The sequence below is a fragment of the Chrysemys picta genome, chromosome 8 (genome assembly GCF_011386835.1).
Source record: "Chrysemys picta bellii isolate R12L10 chromosome 8, ASM1138683v2, whole genome shotgun sequence".
NCBI lineage: Eukaryota > Metazoa > Chordata > Testudines > Emydidae > Chrysemys > Chrysemys picta.
The window spans coordinates 85,714,055-85,732,568 of record NC_088798.1 but is presented as its reverse complement, the minus strand read 5'-3'; the positions used below and the strand labels follow the sequence as shown (position 1 = coordinate 85,732,568).

General features: G+C 39.7%; 1 long non-coding RNA gene across 3 annotated transcripts in view; it reads left to right on the top strand.

Moving 5' to 3' along the window:
* LOC112058776 (uncharacterized) overlaps positions 1–14,982 on the top strand; it is a 57,179-nt gene extending 42,197 nt beyond the window's left edge. Inside the window, exons 5-6 of one of the 3 annotated variants that reach the window (XR_006174543.2) lie at positions 10,135–10,187; positions 10,705–14,982. This is a non-coding gene — a long non-coding RNA (uncharacterized LOC112058776). The remainder of the gene's footprint in view (positions 1–10,134; positions 10,188–10,704) is intronic. The other 2 variants (XR_006174544.2, XR_002887944.3) reach the window with 2 other exon arrangements.
* Positions 14,983–18,514: the final 3,532 nt, after the last annotated feature.

Genomic DNA, 18,514 nt, shown 5'->3' with positions numbered 1-18,514 from the left:
CCATCTCCTCACTAACAAAATCTGTGAGTTAAATTACTATCAAATTTTTATTTTAATGCAACCACTATTTGAATATTGTTTTAAAGATAACAGGAATAAATTTATTTTGCCTTGTTTCTTCTAAGACCTTATAGAGCTATTCCCTATGAATCACCTGTCAATTTATGTGCAATGCAAACATCAAGGAAAGTATTACTTTATATCAATAGGCCTTTGTTATAATACATCTAAAATCAAACAATGAAGCCCTTTGTCAAATTTTACACATTCATTCATTCAGTCTCTTCAATAACAAGCATGAGTATTTCATTTCCCATAGGGCCTCCAGGGATGGTGAATCTAAGTTACAGTTTCACCCTGACTGAAGCATCACTACTTCTTGCTGACTCCAATCTGTTTCCTTACTCTGCCCGATAAGTGCACAAATATTGACACCAGTTTGATATCTTCTTCTAGAGAAATCTTGGCCTTTGTATTTGTAGTAGAAAGGCTGATTCAAGAGCAGGGGACTTAATCAATCTTCTCAATTATGTTTTTAAAATTGGCAGTCATTAAGGCGTAGAGCAGGGATCAGCAATCTTTGGCATGCATCCCGTTAGGGTGAGCCCCTGGCGGGCCGAGACAGTTTGTTTACCTGAGCATCCTCAGGTTCGGCCAATCGCGGCTCCCACTGGCCGTGGTTCGCCATTCCAGGCCAGTGGGTGCTGTGATTGGCCAAACCTGAGGACGCTGCAGGTAAACAAACCATTCCAGCCTGCCAGGGGCTTACCCTGACGGGCCGCATGCCAAAGGCTGCCAATCCCTGTTGTAGAGGAAAATCATCCATACTGTCTGAGCACCACAGGGGAATTGCTGTCTCTCATTTTCTCCCTCCAAATGCAGCCTTTCCTTTGGTGAACACCATTCTTAAAGAGTGGTTGAGTTGATTCTCCTGATATATTTTGGGCCATGCACTATTTTTATGATTGGCATCCAAAGGGACATATCTGAGGTACAACCAATAGTCAAATCATCATATTATTCAAATGAAGGATGCTGATGCTGCTAATCAGTTACTCAAGTTGCTGTTTCTTCTTTCAGGGCAACTGAAATTTCATGAATAAACTATTTTCTCCCCTGTCAGGAAAAACTGTCATGATTGCTCTTCTGTGAAACAAGGACCTGTTTCCAAGAGCTGAACCAAAGCTCACAGGATCAAAAAGTTTAATAGAGTGGAACAGTTAAGTCTTCTATGTGCTCTCTCTCTTTGGTAATATGTTGCATAATTACATCTGGAATTTATACTTTGACCTGGCACCAATGAAAGTTTCAAAATAAAACAAGGTGTAATGTACTGCTGAACGTCAAACAAAGGGAGCTTAAATATGTTCCCATGATATATATTTGAAATGTGAGATACTGCAATCCAGGCCATTTTGTTCCTGCAGTGCTGTAAATTCACAGCTAGCAACTTTTATGAGGATCCTAATAAACACTTTCCTGGCCTCTCATGTTTGCTGGCAGTATTGCACTGCTTTTTTTCTCCCCACATCATGGAAATCAATTCTCCTAAGACTCACACCAGATGGCATTTTTTATGTTTACTGTGATTACAAAGTATGGCTATGACATCTTAGATAAGGACCCAATCTTGTGAGGTGTTGAGCATAGCAGAGGCAGTATCAGAGCTAGTAGAAGGGATGGGGAGGGAGGAGTGACTGCACCCCCCAGCAGCCTTTAGGAATATGTGTGGTGTCTTTTCAAACATACTATGCAATTGACAAAAGGAAGTGTACAACACAAATTGTCATATGAGGCTAGAAAGCAAGCCTAGCCTGTACTCACCTGGCAGTGGTGGCTCCTGTCCCATGGGGCTAAGTCTAGCTTGGTGCATGGGATCACATGGCACTATAACCCCATGCACCATGTCACAATGCCACTCACTCAAATTTGGGCAGGGTTTGCCTCTTCGTGACAGATGGGTGGTCGGGCCAAAGATGAATGGCATGTTCTGAATCAGAGATAGAAAAGATTTTATTGGATCGCTCTCAACTCGAGTCTCTTCCTGTGACAATTCCAATGGCCACAAACTGTCAATTTGTTGAAATGTGTGCTCCATCCCTAGATGAAGGCATCTGGTAGAAATGCTCTGCCTACTTGACAGCTGAGAATTGCCCCTGTAAAGGTGATCCTTTGTGTAGGTAACTGGGACTCATGATGAACATGGAAAAAACTCTTCAATGTCTCGAAGTAGGAACATGTGCAATCTATGTTCTTTGACAGGCCTTTTTGTGATGATGGTTTCTTCAAGCCAATCATCTAAATAAGAGTAAACAAACATACCTTGGCATCTTAAGTGAGCTGTTAAACTGGATGGGCACTTTGTAAACACCCAGAGAGCAGTAGATAGGCCAAAGGGTAAGGCTTGGCACTGGAAATGGTCTTGTCCAGAAAGAAAACTAAGGTAATGTCTGGGTCTGACAGAGTTCTGGAAATATGCATTTTCAGGGTAAGAACTGAAAACCAATCTTGGGTAGATAGGGAAGGGATGAGGGATGCCAGGGTGAATATACATAAGCTGAATTTTCTGGTAAAGAAGTTGAGCTTCCACAGATCTAATATGGAATGAAGCCTTCCAGCTTTCTTCAGTATCAGAAAATATCTGGAATAGAAACTTTGTCCTCTGAATTTCCATGATACCTCTTCTATGGCTCCTCCTTCCAATAGAGAGTTAATATCTGATCTCAAAAGGTTTTCATGAGTGGGGTCCTTGAAGAAAGGTGAATGATGGGGGGAGGGTTGGAGAGAGGAGGGAACTGAATTGGATGGCCTAACTATCTTTCATTATCTTCAGAATTTATTTGTCTGAAGTGATGGTACTCCAGGTTGTTGACATGGGAAAATCAGTCTTCAAAAGATGAGGATGTGACGTGGCTGAAAGTTGGTCCATAGCTCCCAATCTTCACATCAGACTCAAGGCTTAGCATTTGGTTTTGATGAAGAAGCTGATAGTTGCTTCCTTTTCATTTTGGGCATAATACTCTTTCTCCGCTGTTGTGTCTGTAAAGGAAGAGGTGGTTCTTGTTGGAAATGATACTTTTTTGAAAACTAAGAGGAAGGAGAGGAAGAATGATAAAACTGTTTTTGGTATCTAAAGACAAAAAATCTTGCAGACAGTCTTGTGCCTTTCATTTTCTTGAGTATTTTGTCAGTCTTAATACTGAACAACCGATTCAGGGTAGCTCTTCTACTTTCAGTTTAGATTCAGGTGAGAGAGTAGATGATTAGAGCCAAACATAAATACATAACATGATTGCTGACATGATCACTCTTGCCGCTGAGTTGGACGAATATAAAGATGCACCTAGAGAATGTTTAGTCACTATTTGATGATCTTCTGTTATCAAGGCATTGGCCAGCTTCCTTTGTTCCTTGAAACACATTGACAAAGATGGCCATTCAAACCCATAAATGAAATTGATAAAATGACATCACTGCTTGGACATTTCCTGCTCTGATACCAAGTAATGCAGATGATAAAATGTTCCTCATTATTACACCCATCTTTTTTCCCTCCCTATCAGAAGACTTAAAATGTACTTGCCTTCTCTTGCAGACAACCATAAAAGATACACAATCTCTTCACCGACATCATCTAGATAGATTAGACTGTGCATAGAGAAAGGTATAAATAAGCAACTATTCAACCTCTGTAAGGTTTAGATTACACTTCTCTAGGGACATAGCTGCCTCCACAACATGTTTTACCCACATTTTAGATGCAAATATCTGAAGGAATGAAACTTAGGACTCGAGACATATATTTACATTCCCTGAACCTAGCATCCAGATGGACTGTTCAGTTTGGTAAAGCAGTTCTTCAATTCCTATTCAGTTAGGATTCCATGTCCTACCTTCCTTACATGAGGTACTGCTTATCGAACTATCCCATGAGTGGGAATATGTAGAGGATACTCAAATGAAAGTTACAGATATGTATCCAGTGTTCTGTGAGACGGACACTCCTTTTATACCTTCCCCGCTTCTCAAAGTCCTAATGAAATCTCAGACCTAAGGAGACAATGGAGGAACGAAGGCAGCCAGGGCACCACACTCACTGTTATAACTTCACTCTCAGATCATTCTGGAACAGAGAAGGGAGGGTTAGAAGGGGTGTTTGAGAGTTCCAACAGGTACTGCTATGAGAAGGTTCCACTGTCAGAGCTGCACCTGTCAACACACCCCATGATTGTGAATAGGCAAAGTCCATCTTGAAGAACTCTCATTACAGGTAATTACTTTAATTACTTACTTAAGTAATTACTTTAATTAATCTGCATTTGCTAGTGAAGTGATCTGGAAATGTAAAGGCCATCTCCTCAGTTGGTTTAAAGTGGCATAGGTCCACTAAATTGAAAGGAACTACACTGATTTGCCCCAGTTAAAGATCTAGCCCTAAATGTAAAAGTCAACCTTTGACTTCAATGAAAGTACACCGCTACTTCCATATAACGCAACCTGACAAATTCGGATATAACGCGGTAAAGCAGTGCTCGGGGGAGGCGGGGCTGCACACTCTGATGGATCAAAGCAAGTTCAATATAACGCGGTTTCACCTATAACGCGGTAAGATCTTTTTGCTCCCGAGGACAGCGTTATATCGAGGTAGAGGTGTATAGTGAGACCAACATAGAAGACTTTTGAAAATCCCACCTTATATGTTCAATTCAGATAAATCGCCTGAAATTTCAATATTTATCTGAAGTTAATGCAAACTACTTGATTTGAAATAAGGCTGGAAATCTCACAAGATCAACCTTACCTGTACTTCCTGGATGAGATGAGCCAAAATTACCACATGAATAGTAGTTTACATGTTATTTCTTTACTTCCTCTTCTGTTTCCTGCCCAGCCCATTAAATGTATTTGCAACACACTATGGAAGACAGAATGTGGAGTGTACGCTTTATATCTGGGATGCTTCTTGGGACAATATACGAAATGTCCTCAAACATTGTTTAAAGAGACAGGACTGACAAAGATGTGTAGTCACAATGAGAGTTCTGAATGAAAGTTTCAATGAGTTTTTAAGTTACCTGAATCTGTTCACCCATCACTTGTCACAAAACTACTGTTTGCAAATTTCTAAAAATCCTGCTGCATTGTCTTCTTATTTTCAAAACTTTCACACCCCTAGGATGAAAAATAATTGCTCCCGTTTTCTTAAGGCCTTTCATAAAATATTCCATTTACAGAAGATGTAAATCAAGTGCTTCCATGTTTTGCAGACTGAACCGTAAAGTAAACATTTTTTAGTGCTGCAATTGCCACTGCTTCAATTTTCCTGACAATATTAATCTGCACTCACTGCGGTAATTTAACCAATGACAAGTGATTTTTTTCCAGCTAGCTGACCTTTGGAAATCTCATGGTCTGAAATTGTGATGCTTTTGGCATTCTTGACTGAAGAGTGAATGAATAGGTTACTTTTATGACATAACATAGCTGACAATACATTGCTCACGCAGATGCTATAGACCAGAGGTTCATAGAATCATAGAATATCAGGGTTGGAAGGGACCTCAAGAGGTCATCTAGTCCAACCCCCTGCTCAAAGCAGGACCAATTCCCAACTAAATCATCCCAGCCAGGGCATTGTCAAGCAGGGCCTTAAAAACCTCCAAGGAAGGAGACTCCACCACCTCCCTAGGTAACGCATTCCACCCTCCTAGTGAAATAGTGTTTCCTGATATCCAACCTGGACCTCCCCCACGGCAACTTGAGATCATTGCTCCTTGTTCTGTCATCTGCCACCACTGAGAACAGCCGAGCTCCATCCTCTTTGGAATCCCCCTTCAGGTAGTTGAAGGCTGCTATCAAATCCCCCCTCATTCTTCTCTTCTGGAGACTAAACAATCCCAGTTCCCTCAGCCTCTCCTCATAAGTCATGTGCTCCAGACCCCTAATCATTTTTGTTGCCCTCCGCTGGACTCTTTCCAATTTTTCCACATCCTTCTTGTAGTGTGGGGCCCAAAACTGGACACAGTATTCCAGATGAGGCCTCACCAATGTCGAATAAAGGGGAACGATCACGTTCCTCGATCTGCTGGCAATGGTCCTACTTATACAGCCCAAAATGCCGTTAGCCTTCTTGGCAACAAGAGCACACTGTTGACTCATATCCAGCTTCTCGTCCACTGTGACTCCTAGGTCCTTTTCTGCAGAACTGCTACCTAGCCATTCGGTCCCTAGTCTGTAGCAGTGCATGGGATTCTTCCGTCCTAAGTGCAGGACTCTGCACTTGTCCTTGTTGAACCTCATCAGGTTTTTTTTGGCCCAATCCTCTGATTTGTCTAGGTCCCTCTGTATCCGATCCCTACCCTCTAGTGTATCTACCACACCTCCTAGTTTAGTGTCATCTGCAAACTTGCTGAGAGTGCAGTCCACACCATCCTCCAGATAATTAATAAAGATATTAAACAAAACCGGCCCCAGGACCGATCCTTGGGGCACTCCGCTTGAAACCGGCTGCCAACTAGACATGGAGCCATTGATCACTACCCGTTGAGCCCAATGATCTAGCCAGCTTTCTATCCACCTTACAGTCCATTCATCCAGCCCATACTTCTTTAACTTGGCGGCAAGAATACTGTGGGAGACCGTATCAAAAGCTTTGCTAAAGTCAAGGAATAACACATCCACTGCTTTCCCCTCATCCACAGACCCATTATCTCATCATAGAAGGCAGTTAGGTTAGTCAGGCACGACTTTCCCTGGGAGAATCAATGCTGACTGTTCCTGATCACTTTCCTCTCCTCTAAGTGTTTCATAATTGATTCCTTGAGGACCTGCTCCATGATTTTTCCAAGGACTGAGGTGAGGCTGACTGGCCTGTAGTTCCCCGGATCCTCCTTCTTCCCTTTTTTAAAGATGGGCACTACATTAGCCTTTTTCCAGTCATCTGGGACCTCCCCCGATCGCCATGAGTTTTCAAAAATAATGGCTAATGGCTCTGCAATCTCATCCGCCAACTCCTTTAGCACTCTCGGATGCAGCGCATCCGGCCCCATGGACTTGTGCACATCCAGTTTTTCTAAATAGTCCCGAACCACTTCTTTCTCCACAGAGGGCTGGTCACCTTCTCCCCATATTGTGCTGCCCAGTGCAGCAGTCTGGGAGCTGACCTTGTTTGTGAAGACAGAGGTAAAAAAAGCATTGAGTACATTAGCTTTTTCCACATCCTTGGTCACTAGGTTGCCTCCCTCATTCAGTAAGGGGCCCACACTTTCCTTGACTTTCTTCTTGTTGCTAACATACCTGAAGAAACCCTTCTTGTTACTCTTAACATCTCTTGCTAGCTGCAACTCCAAGTGTGATTTGGCCTTCCTGATTTCACTCCTGCATGCCTGAGCAATATTTTTATACTCCTCCCTGGTCATTTGTCCAATCTTCCACTTCTTGTAAGCTTCTTTTTTGCGTTTAAGATCAGCAAGGATTTCACTGTTTAGCCAAGCTGGTCGCCTGCCATATTTACTATTCTTTCTACACATCGGGATGGTTTGTTCCTGCAACCGCAATAAGGATTCTTTAAAATACAGCCAGCTCTCCTGGACCCCTTTGCCCTTCATGTTATTCTCCCAGGAGATCCTGCCCATCTGTTCCCTGAGGGAGTCAAAGTCTGCTTTTCTGAAGTCCAGGGTCCGTATTCTGCTGCTCTCCTTTCTTCCTTGTGTCAGGATCCTGAACTCGACCATCTCATGGTCACTGCCTCCCAGGTTCCCATCCACTTTTGCTTCCCCTACTAATTCTTCCCTGTTTGTGAGCAGCAGGTCAAGAAAAGCTCTGCCCTTAGTTGGTTCCTCCAGCACTTGCACCAGGAAATTGTCCCCTACACTTTCCAAAAACTTCCTGGATTGTCTGTGCACCGCTGTATTGCTCTCCCAGCAGATATCAGGGTGATTAAAGTCTCCCATGAGAACCAGGGCCTGCGATCTAGCAACTTCTGCTAGTTGCCAGAAGAAAGCCTCATCCACCTCATCCCCCTGGTCTGGTGGTCTATAGCAGACTCCAACCACGACATCACCCTTGTTGCTCACACTTCTCAGGTTCTCAAACTGTGGTCCGCAGACCACCAGTGACCTGCGAGCTCCATTCAGGTGGTCCACAGATAGTTCCCTCTAAAGTACGCATCTGGGCGGCCGCACACCAGAGAATGAAGGGCCACCCACCTAATTAGTGGAGCCGCTCGGGCATGGCTCCACTAATTAGATGCCTGGACCCTGGAGAAGATGCACATGTAAGGTGAGGTGGTGGCCTTGGGGGAAATAGGAGGTAGGTGTGTGTGTGGGGGGGGGCAGTGGTCTTAAAAGGCGGGGGAGAATTTGGGACAGCCGGAGAAAGAGGCGACTTTCCCCAGCTCCAGGGCTGCGGCTGCTGAGGTGAGACAGCCCTCCTTTCCAGCCCCAGCTCAGGGGCTGCTGTGGCGGGGGAGAGAGGGCACATCCATTGATATCTATTGATATTAAAATATGAGTTGTGTGCTTTTATTTGTAGAACAAAAAAGTACTCATTTCAGGTGTGATTTTTTGTTTACCATTTTATTCTTTGGTTGTAGAGAAGTGTAATCTGGATCCTATTTTTAAACTAACTTTTAAAAAAAATCTAATTTCTGTAATTCACAACTATCTCTTTTTTTTTCTGGTTACAAGCAGATGATTCCCTTTGAATTTATATGGTGCCTATCATCTGAGAATCCTAAAGTAATTTACAAAGGCTGGTAGTTAATATCTCAAACCTACAAATGGAACAACAGAAGGACAGAGATATTGGGCTCATTTCTCCTCTTATGCACAGTGGTTTTACACTAATGTAACTTCATTGAATTTAGTGGAGTTATACCTCATTCACACCAGTGTAAGTCAAGTGTTTTACCCAAACTTACCCAGGAAGTCAGTGGCAGAGTCCAGAAGATGACCCATTGTGTCTCATTTCCAGTTCCATATTCCAACAGCTAAAGTACACGGTTTCCCTCATTCTGTTAATTATAGGCAAGTTAAGCTTTCATAGTCTTGCAAGACAGGGGTCGAAGTGAATGTAATCATTATAAAGTAAGTCTACTGGCAAGCTGAACTCTTTGCAAATCATCCACACTCCCCTTTCAGGATTATTGAGTAACAGTGCCGTACACTAGATTTTTGATGGCATTTTCCAACACAATATCAAAGAGCGTCCAGTTTCCGTGATTCTCCATAGCTGTCAGGATGTCACCTATTTTAAGTGACATTCCCTGCAAAAATGTAAATGAAACTCAATATACAGAAAGAAAGAAAATGTGTCTCTGTTTTTGCCTTGAAACCCGTCTGTAATAGAAAAACAATGTGACTTCCATACAAATGTGATGTACTCAGGAGAGTACAGAGTCTTATATTCCTAAACCATGGTTGTTTAAGGCACAGCACAGTAATGATAACATAAATTTTTAATGACTTTGAGGTCTATTCTGTTCAACAACATTGTTTTACATTAAGGGTCTGTTTGAATGAGGACTCAGCAAATGGCTCAAATAAATTAAAACTGTGTAGTTACTGAAACTATACAGATTTATATATCTCCAAACAGCATCCATATTTACTTGGGTCCATTTAGAATAACAAATTATTTTATATGTATGCTAAGTTGTGATACTTCTTCCTCTACTTAAGACATTACACAATGGATTATAAAGTGTTCATAGTTAAGCCCAGTTAGTCCTTTCCTCAACCAATAGGAGATCCTTTTTTGGGTCTGGAAAAAGCTCTCATCCCTCTTTTTTGGGAAAAGAGGGCTAGTATTTGTTTTAGAGAGGCTATGGTAAATAAAATCTCTCCCTACCAGCCCTTAATGGTCTAGATAATACTTAGTCCTGCCATGAGTGCAGGGGACTAGACTAGATCACCTCTCGAGGTCCCTTCTAGTTCTATGATTAATCCTTAGGTTATTAATTGTAGAGAGATTCATAATGCAAAATAAGTAAAACAAAAAGCACACACTTTTATATATAAATTCTTCCTAGCAGTATTAGCCTTCTGAAGAGACTGCCCCCTTTATATGTGTTTTTTTTTAAATATACACAGCTGTTTTGTCTGTCTCCCTCAATGTCTTATCTTCCCTCTTCAGGCAAATGTTGCTTCTCTTCATTAGGCAACTGGAGACAGAGGAGTGCCATGACGGTGGGTCCTAAAGTGTCTGTACCACTTATTAAAGTGCTAATGGGAACTGCGAGGGGATGTTATCTGTACTAGCTGAAAATATTCTGATTTGATTCAGTTGGGATGGTGTCCAGCCTCATGCCAAATCTAAGTAGTTCCCAAGGATCACCAGACCATAATAGGTCTCACATGCAAAGTGCTGGTGCCTCCCATTATGAGCTAAGCACCCTCGAATCCCTTTTGACTATTGTGACCCAGAAGGCATTCTGCACTTTGCAGGATAAGGTCCATAATGCAGACCAAGTATCAGAATGTGCGGTTTATGTATACAGGATTACTTTGTTCAGGCCACTATTGGGTATTTATCTTCAGAGACTAGAGAAGGTTGTGGTATTTTGTTTCCTTCATCTACCTTCTTTTAAGATAAACAGTTCCTTAATTTTTGTGATCACCAAAGTCAGCAACACTACATCATCACACAATGCGTTCTGAAGCAACACAACATAAATTAACTGTTCTGTTTTTTTTCTTCTGCCAGGTGACAAATTACTTCCATTGGAGCTATTGCTAAGGCCAGATCATCCGTTTTGAAGCTTCCTAAACAATGTGTCAACACTTTAAAGATGTGAACAATCCATTCCTATTCTATGTGCAATGGGTGGAGGAAAAATCCAGTTGTTAATTTTCCCTCTGACCTGCCATTTCTAGAATTTACTACTCTCAATGACTTGATACTTCTAAAGTTATTTCTCCTGACCCAGCATTTCTAGACCCTATATCTCCAGTCAGACAATGGGATGAAGTAGTTTCTGGGCGACTTGCATCAGTACTCCAGCTACAGTCACTGGAAAACTTGAGAGAAGTTTAGAAGCAAGAAAAATCTACTTTCTTCAAGACAACTTCCTGCAAAGAGCCTGATTCTGATCAATCTTGCAGTAGTGTATATCAATGGCGTATACTGACATCCGAGAAGCCATAAATGAGATCAGAATCAGGCTAATAACCTTCAGCACTCCAACCCCACCCCGAACACACACTGTAGATGAATTTGTGAGAGTGTGATATGATATCTCTACATTCAGTATTGATGTTGTGTCCATATAAGATATTAAATGGGAGATGTCTGAGATTGAAATCAAACTGTTAAGAATTAGAATTCTTCACCCAATAATTCACCTATTTTTCATCATGTCACACTTTATTCCAAGACTCATTTTAAAGTCAAAATTACACTCCTAGGTTTACAATGGCATGATCTAAATAATCTTATTCACAATTTTCCACTGAGTTATGAACATTTATGAGACTCCAAAAGTGTTCATATTTCTTTTCTGATAGTATATGAAAGACACATAGCAGTTCCACAACACACCTATTGCTAGTTTGCATATCAATTAAATAAGTGAACCCCTATCAAAAGCTGCTAAAGATATCCCCTACATTCAGATATTTTGTAACAGGATCAATATTTGCCTCCTCTCTTCAGAAAAGGTAATTTAAAGAATTTTTTTCCCCTCTGGAATAATTTATTTTAATAATTTCCACTTATACACAGCTGGTCTAGTTTTGTTTGTAGAATTTAAATTACTTATCACTTCACTTGTCTTGTTTATTTTGACATAAAAAAATATAAGGGCAAATGTGTTATCATCTGAATGTTATATTGTATAGCTTCATAAAATATAACATACTAATCTGAATATTTTTAATATTACCAATATTATATCACTGATAACTGTTACATCAGCTCCTGGGTATTGTGTTTTTCTTTAAAATTTTCTGTTCCCACTGTCCTGGAATTTAAGGGATGCAAGTAAAAATATAAATATAAATATAAATAGAAGCCTTTCATAGTAAAGTAATTGTTCCCCCCCAGAAAAACGTAACTGTGCACTGTGTATTCATTGATTCAATATATTGCAGCAATGTCTTTCATATTACTTTGCACTATATAGAGTTTCACTGTATCTGAATTCACTACAGCAAATTCCACAGTATGTATATATCAAAGGGGCACTTTGTGCAATGAGGAAAAATCTATGCTGTTCAGATTATTTTTCTCTCCTCATCTTCAGTGTTGGGCTGCTCTTGTTTTTCTGAATGGTTCAACTTTTCTCAGTTTTTCATCTTGTTTAATGAATTTTAAATTCTTTAAAACAAGTCAAAGACCTGAGAGAAGGATTCAAAATATCCAGAAAATATATGAACTAAAGGTGACAACTAAAACCCCTCAATAATGAATATAAGTATCCTACAATACGTAAGAAATGATAAATTTTGTGTTTGGTTAATGTAACCTTATTTAAAGATTTGTAATTATTGATTACTGTCCAAAATTAATTTAAATAATTTTATCAAATATTTCAGAGGATTGTATTCTCAGCATTAGAGACTTGCTGAACAATTTCCCAACTCTTTTGGTTTTGAACTAGAGAAGTCTGAAGTTATTAAATATTCCTCCTTAGTACATTATTTGAGCCCCAAACTATCAACAATAAATATGATTAATAATTTTGTTTACTTAGTACTTATTTTCTTAAATACAACTGATGCCAACACTAATCACTTAATCATAATCATGGCTATTTATCTGGGTGCTCTACCTGTACACTTCCATACTGAACATGTTGTAATTCTTTTAAGTATAACTTTGACTCTGAATTTCCTGGGATTATAATGCTTGGATTTGGGGTAATTACAACATCCCTGTAATATATTTTACCCTAAATTGCTGATAAATACTCTCAACCTTAATTCTGCCTTAATTTTGTTTGTTTGGGAATATATATTTGATAAAAGATCAGATCTTCTAAGCACCTTCAGTAATTTACACTTGCCAAATATGTATGACTGTACACATGGACAAGTGATTGCACATGCAATTACCCTTTGTCATCTGCAGCTATCTATTTTGCTACTTTATGCTTACTCATGCATATTTTGTGGGTACAACTTAAGTGTCCATTTGTGTATATTTGTTCCAAAAAATAAGGAAAATGTTATATATAGTGCTTGCCAAGCTTTCATTATACAAAATACACACTGACAAATGTGTACATTTAAAATGTTTCAATACATTATTTCTTATCTATTAATAGTTAATGGTTCATAACTGTCTGGTGGTTTAGTTAACATATTCTGGATGAGTAATACATTTTATTAAATGAATAAAGGCCAGAGCCTCAACTGGTGTATATTAGCATAGCTCCATTGTAACTTCAATGGAGCCATGCTGATTTACACCAGCGAAAAGAACAAATATTTAGAAAATATATATTTCCCTCTTATCAGGGCATCTATTCACAGTCTCATGATCAATTTTTTAAACCTTTTCACGTCTTTTTCAATAAAATATGAACATCTACATTAACAATGAACGTTAAAAGAAATGACTGAATTTACTCGATTCAAAAGAACATGTTCATTTTGTCAAGCATTTAATGGGTAAGCTGGAGTGAGTTGTTTACTTCAGAATATTAGCTGAACATAGTTTTTTGTTACTCCTGATTTGGCCATGAAAATTTAAGCTGACAGCTTTAAACCTATAGGCATCAAAGTCCTTCTCTACCAAATTAGCATTGACCTGTTCTTTGAATCTTTAAGATCGATATGAAGTAAACTATTTTAGTACCAATTTTTAGAAATACTGTTTCAAATCATGAGGCCTCAACTTCTATTTTACAAACTTAAGTAGGATCCAAACATATCCTTGGATGGCAAAGTCCATCTGTGGAGAGGGGAACAAATTTATGTGGGCAATTCAGTGAGCTGAAATTTAGAGCACCCAGCTAATCATTTTAGGCACAATACCCCAACCTATGAAGAGAACAATGAGAGCACCTCCCACTCCCCCCTCCCCCCAAGCATTCAGATGTCCCTGGCTCCGTGGGAAAATCCCACATATATTGAAGCATCTGCAGAGGATCAGGACATCCAATCCAAACACAGTGTGACAGCCACAACATACAACTGGAAGAAGGATATTCTTGTGGCTAAGGCAATGGCACTCAGGAAATCTAGTGTCAAGTCCCAGCTGTACCATAGATTTTCTGTGTGACTCTGAGCAAGTCATTTAAAAGTGTGTCTACACTGCAGCTGGGAGAGAGCCTCCCAGCCTAGGCAGACACTTGAGCTAGCCCAATAAAAATAGCACTGTGGTTACTGTGGCTGGGGCCGAAGCTTGGGCTTTCAAGCCTAGAGGGTTGATTGGGCTTGAGAGCGTGAGCTCCAGACTCAGCTACAATATCCACATTGCTATTTTTAGTATGCTAGCTTGATCCCTACTAGCACGAGTCTGTCTAGCTGGGCTGCGAGTATCTCTCCGTGCCACAGGTTCCTACCTGTAAAATGAGGATATTGTGAAGATAAGCTGATAAATGATTTTGAGGTATTCAGATATTACATTAAAAGGTCCATGTGCTGTGAATGGAGCAGGTTCTGTGATATGGGAGAAAGGATATGTTTATGCTCTTTTAGATGACCACTTTGGCCAAACTACACCTCTGTTTGCTTTTTGGTATTTTCAGATATGTAACGTGCTATCATTGGTTTGTGTAAAGTTGATGTTTTTGGCCAGAATTGTAAGAAAATAATTTTAGGTGTATAGATGGATAAAGACAGTCTGCCTACCCACAATCATCTATATTTATGTTCATATTCCGATATGGCTCTCAAGTCAGAATTTGGTCCTTCATGTTGAGGCTTTGAACTGAGGAGCATCTTAGCTATTCAGTTACTGTGGAACCTTGCAGCAAGTTAAAGTTACTGTGCAAATGCAAATGTAGAGCATTGATTTCATATTTTACATTCATGAATCTGTTGAAAAAGCTACAATATATTTTCCTTTAAAACATTTATTTTAGAACACTAGGATGTGGCATTTTGAAAAGTCATTAAAAAGATTTTGTGCTAATCAAAATATACACTAAAATCCACTTCTGTGTATACAATACAGTGCATTAAAAGATCTATTGATCTTGTAAAGTTATTTTACTGCTAGGTACTGATACCCTTTGGTTTGTTAGCTTGTTTTTTCAGGGAAAATAGTGATGTGGTTTTTTTACCACCAGAACTTAACAGATTTTTACATAAACCTAACTCCTAAGTAGCTGAGATAGTTTAACAGACAAAACCCAGAAAACTATAAGCTCAGACTGTTTAGACTAGCAGTTATAGCCTTGACAGTTTCCTCTTTTTTTCCCAGAGCATGCATTTGTATTTTGTTATTTTGATGAATATGAAAAACATCTCAATATTCTTTCTATCTCGATGGTCATGACACTAGAACAACCCAGCACCCTACTTAGTTTAAATATCATTTTTTCCAAGGATTATAGAAACTTAAAAAGCAATATTATGGAGGAAGCTTAATATACAGTACATATTAAATCAGATTTTATATTAAGAATCCACATGCTTTCATCCAAGTTGATAGAAAGACCATATGGATTTTTTTCTCTCTGTGTTGGTACATTATCATAATCTTAGCAGGTAGAATGTCCTTTGAGAGAAAAATTACAGTTTGAGGAATACAAAGCATTATTTAATAAAGTACATTGAAATTGAAGAGGACGTAAACATCGGGGAATCTTCCCAAGGCAGAAAACAGCTTACAGAAAACAGTATTTTACTATCAGAGAAACATTGTAGTTGCTGCCAGGGGTTCGATCTATCCATAAGAAGTATTTGTCCTCATTATAAGAATCAGTATTCAAATGTGCAAGATCATCTGTTTTGGTTCAAATATTGATGAACAATACAATAGTGTATGAATTCATGTCACCTCAGATATTTTGGTGATGAGCTATAAGTAGCTGGCTAGCTAGCTACTTTCACACAAACAAACAAACTGCCATGCAGATATGTGAACCACTGGATACACTTCCTTTGATCAAGATGCTGAACTTGTACTGAGACTAAAGATCCAATTCTAATATGATCTTCAGTATTCTATCTTGTCATTCAGGGGCACTTTATTGTAGATACTTCTAAGAACAGTAATTTTCCATGATATTTGACAGTAGTGTAAAATGTTAAATGTTTGAAGTGGAGTCACAAGCTGTGAATTTCTTTTTCCCACCCAATGAATGTGGGTCTTTACTGCCCTCAACCATGTGTTGCCTTCCATTAACGTACAGCAGAATCACTTCAAACCTTGAGTCTCCATATTAGCATCCATTCAAGCCCAGCTCTGAATGTATCATCGTTCAAATTTCACTTTGCTAATTTTTACAAATAGTTTCATGGGAAGGAACTTGATTGTGCAATAATTCCTAAAGCATCTCTCGAGTGCTTTGCTGCCATGACATTTTAACATATTTACTCAGCTATGTAGAATGTTTGCTCAGCAGTTGCCTTGTTTGCAGGCATTTGCACACTGTTTAAAGTTCATTTAGAAACCCTTTCTAGCATGAAGAATGTGATTCTAGAATTTAGTTTTAAGGAAGCTAAGAGTGCTAGTTTATGCTGCTGCAGTAATGCATTTGGCCCCTTGCTGTTTGAATTATTGACTTAACAGTGTGGTACCTGCTCCAAAAACTGAAAGCCTTGGACACAGGACTAATCTGAAGGGAGGAAAGGCCATATTGTACTTAACAATGACCATTGAGTCAGCTCTGTTTTACTGGTTAACAAGATTCTAGCCTTGGAACATTCAGCTAAAAATTCGTTATGAATTTTCTTTCTGCATCACTGGTTTCTTGGGGTTAATTGTTTAATATTACACTGCTCTACAGCCAAAATGCTTCTGAAATAAATGTAGTCAAACTTTACTAATTCTGGGTCACTGAGAACGAAAATGATGCTTAAAATTGTTGATTAGCTCTAGTTTTCAAGATATGCTATTGGGTCAGTATATATGACCCTTGACTTGGGAATGGCGGAGGATAAGTGAGTTATAAAGGGAAGGGATCTCAATTTAAACCAGAAGTGACTAAAATACATCTTTGACTGGATCTATGAATAAATCTATGATTGGGTTTGGACAGTACTTGCTTTTTAGGCAAAACAATGAATGATGCAATCTGACGCTGGTATTGCGTCATACATGATATGAATTGCATCATGTTATTCCTAGCAGTCATGGATGATGCAATCATAACGAAGCTTACATCACTCTGCTGAACAAATTGCCCTATATCAGCTCTAGAAATCATACAGTGTTGTGCTCTCTTATTTGTCAGTGTTTGATTTTGCAAAGGGACACATTTCTGTTTAGCCAAAGTGAGCAGAGATGCCTCGTACTTGTCTGAACAGTGCAGATAACTTCTGCTATGTTTGTGGTGAAGTGACTTTTGCATCACAAAAGCGCAGTATAACCCTATAGTTAAGAAAGCCTATCACCTTTATTTTGGCTGCAAAATTGGAGATCAGGACAAGAGGTGGGCCCCACACATATGCTGCAACACTTGTGCAACAAATCTTCGCCAGTGGTTGAACAGGAAAAGGAAATCTATGCCTTTTGCAGTGCCAATGATTTGGAGAGAGCCAACAAAATCATACCAGCAAATGTTACTTCTGCATGGTGCCTCCAGTTGGGAAAGGTGTGTCAAAGAAGAAAAAGTGGACTGTGTATTATCCAAACATTCCATCAGCTATACGTCCAGTTCCCCACGGAGAAGGACTGCCGGTTCCTGATGCACCAGAATCATTTTCGCTTGAGTCAGACGAGGAAGAGGATGAAACTTCTGGTCCTGAACCATCAATGTCACAGGACCCACATTTTCTCCCATCCTCCTCCTCTGAACTACACCTCATAACACAAGGTGAACTGAATGCCCTTGTCAGGGATTTGGAACTACCCAAGAGTAAGGCAGAGCTGTTGGGCTCCAGACTACAGCAGTGGAATCTCCTGGCAAGTGATGTTAGGGTTTCCATGTTCCGTGACTGTCAAAAGGATCTTGTCCCATTCTTCTTCATGAAAGGTGATCTTGTAGCCTGCAACAACATCGATGGTGTGATGGCAGCTCTCAACATCGTTCACGATTCAGATAAGTGGAGACTGTTCATTGATTCATTGAAGATGTGTCTTAAAGCTGTTTTACTGCATAATGGCAATGTTTTGCCATCAATTCCAGTTGGTAATGCAGTCCATATGAAGGAAACCTATGACAACATGAAACAACTTTTGAGGTGCATAAACTATGACCAACATCAGCGGCAGCTTTGTGGCGATTTGAAGGTTGTTGCTCTCTTGCTTGGTCTGCAGACTGAATACACAAAATACTGCTGTTTTCTCTGCGAATGGGATAGTCGTGCAAGAGATTCCCACTACATCAAGAAAGATTGGCCACTCCGACAGTCATTGGAGCCTGGGAGGAAAAGTGTTCAGCATCCACCACTTGTTGAAT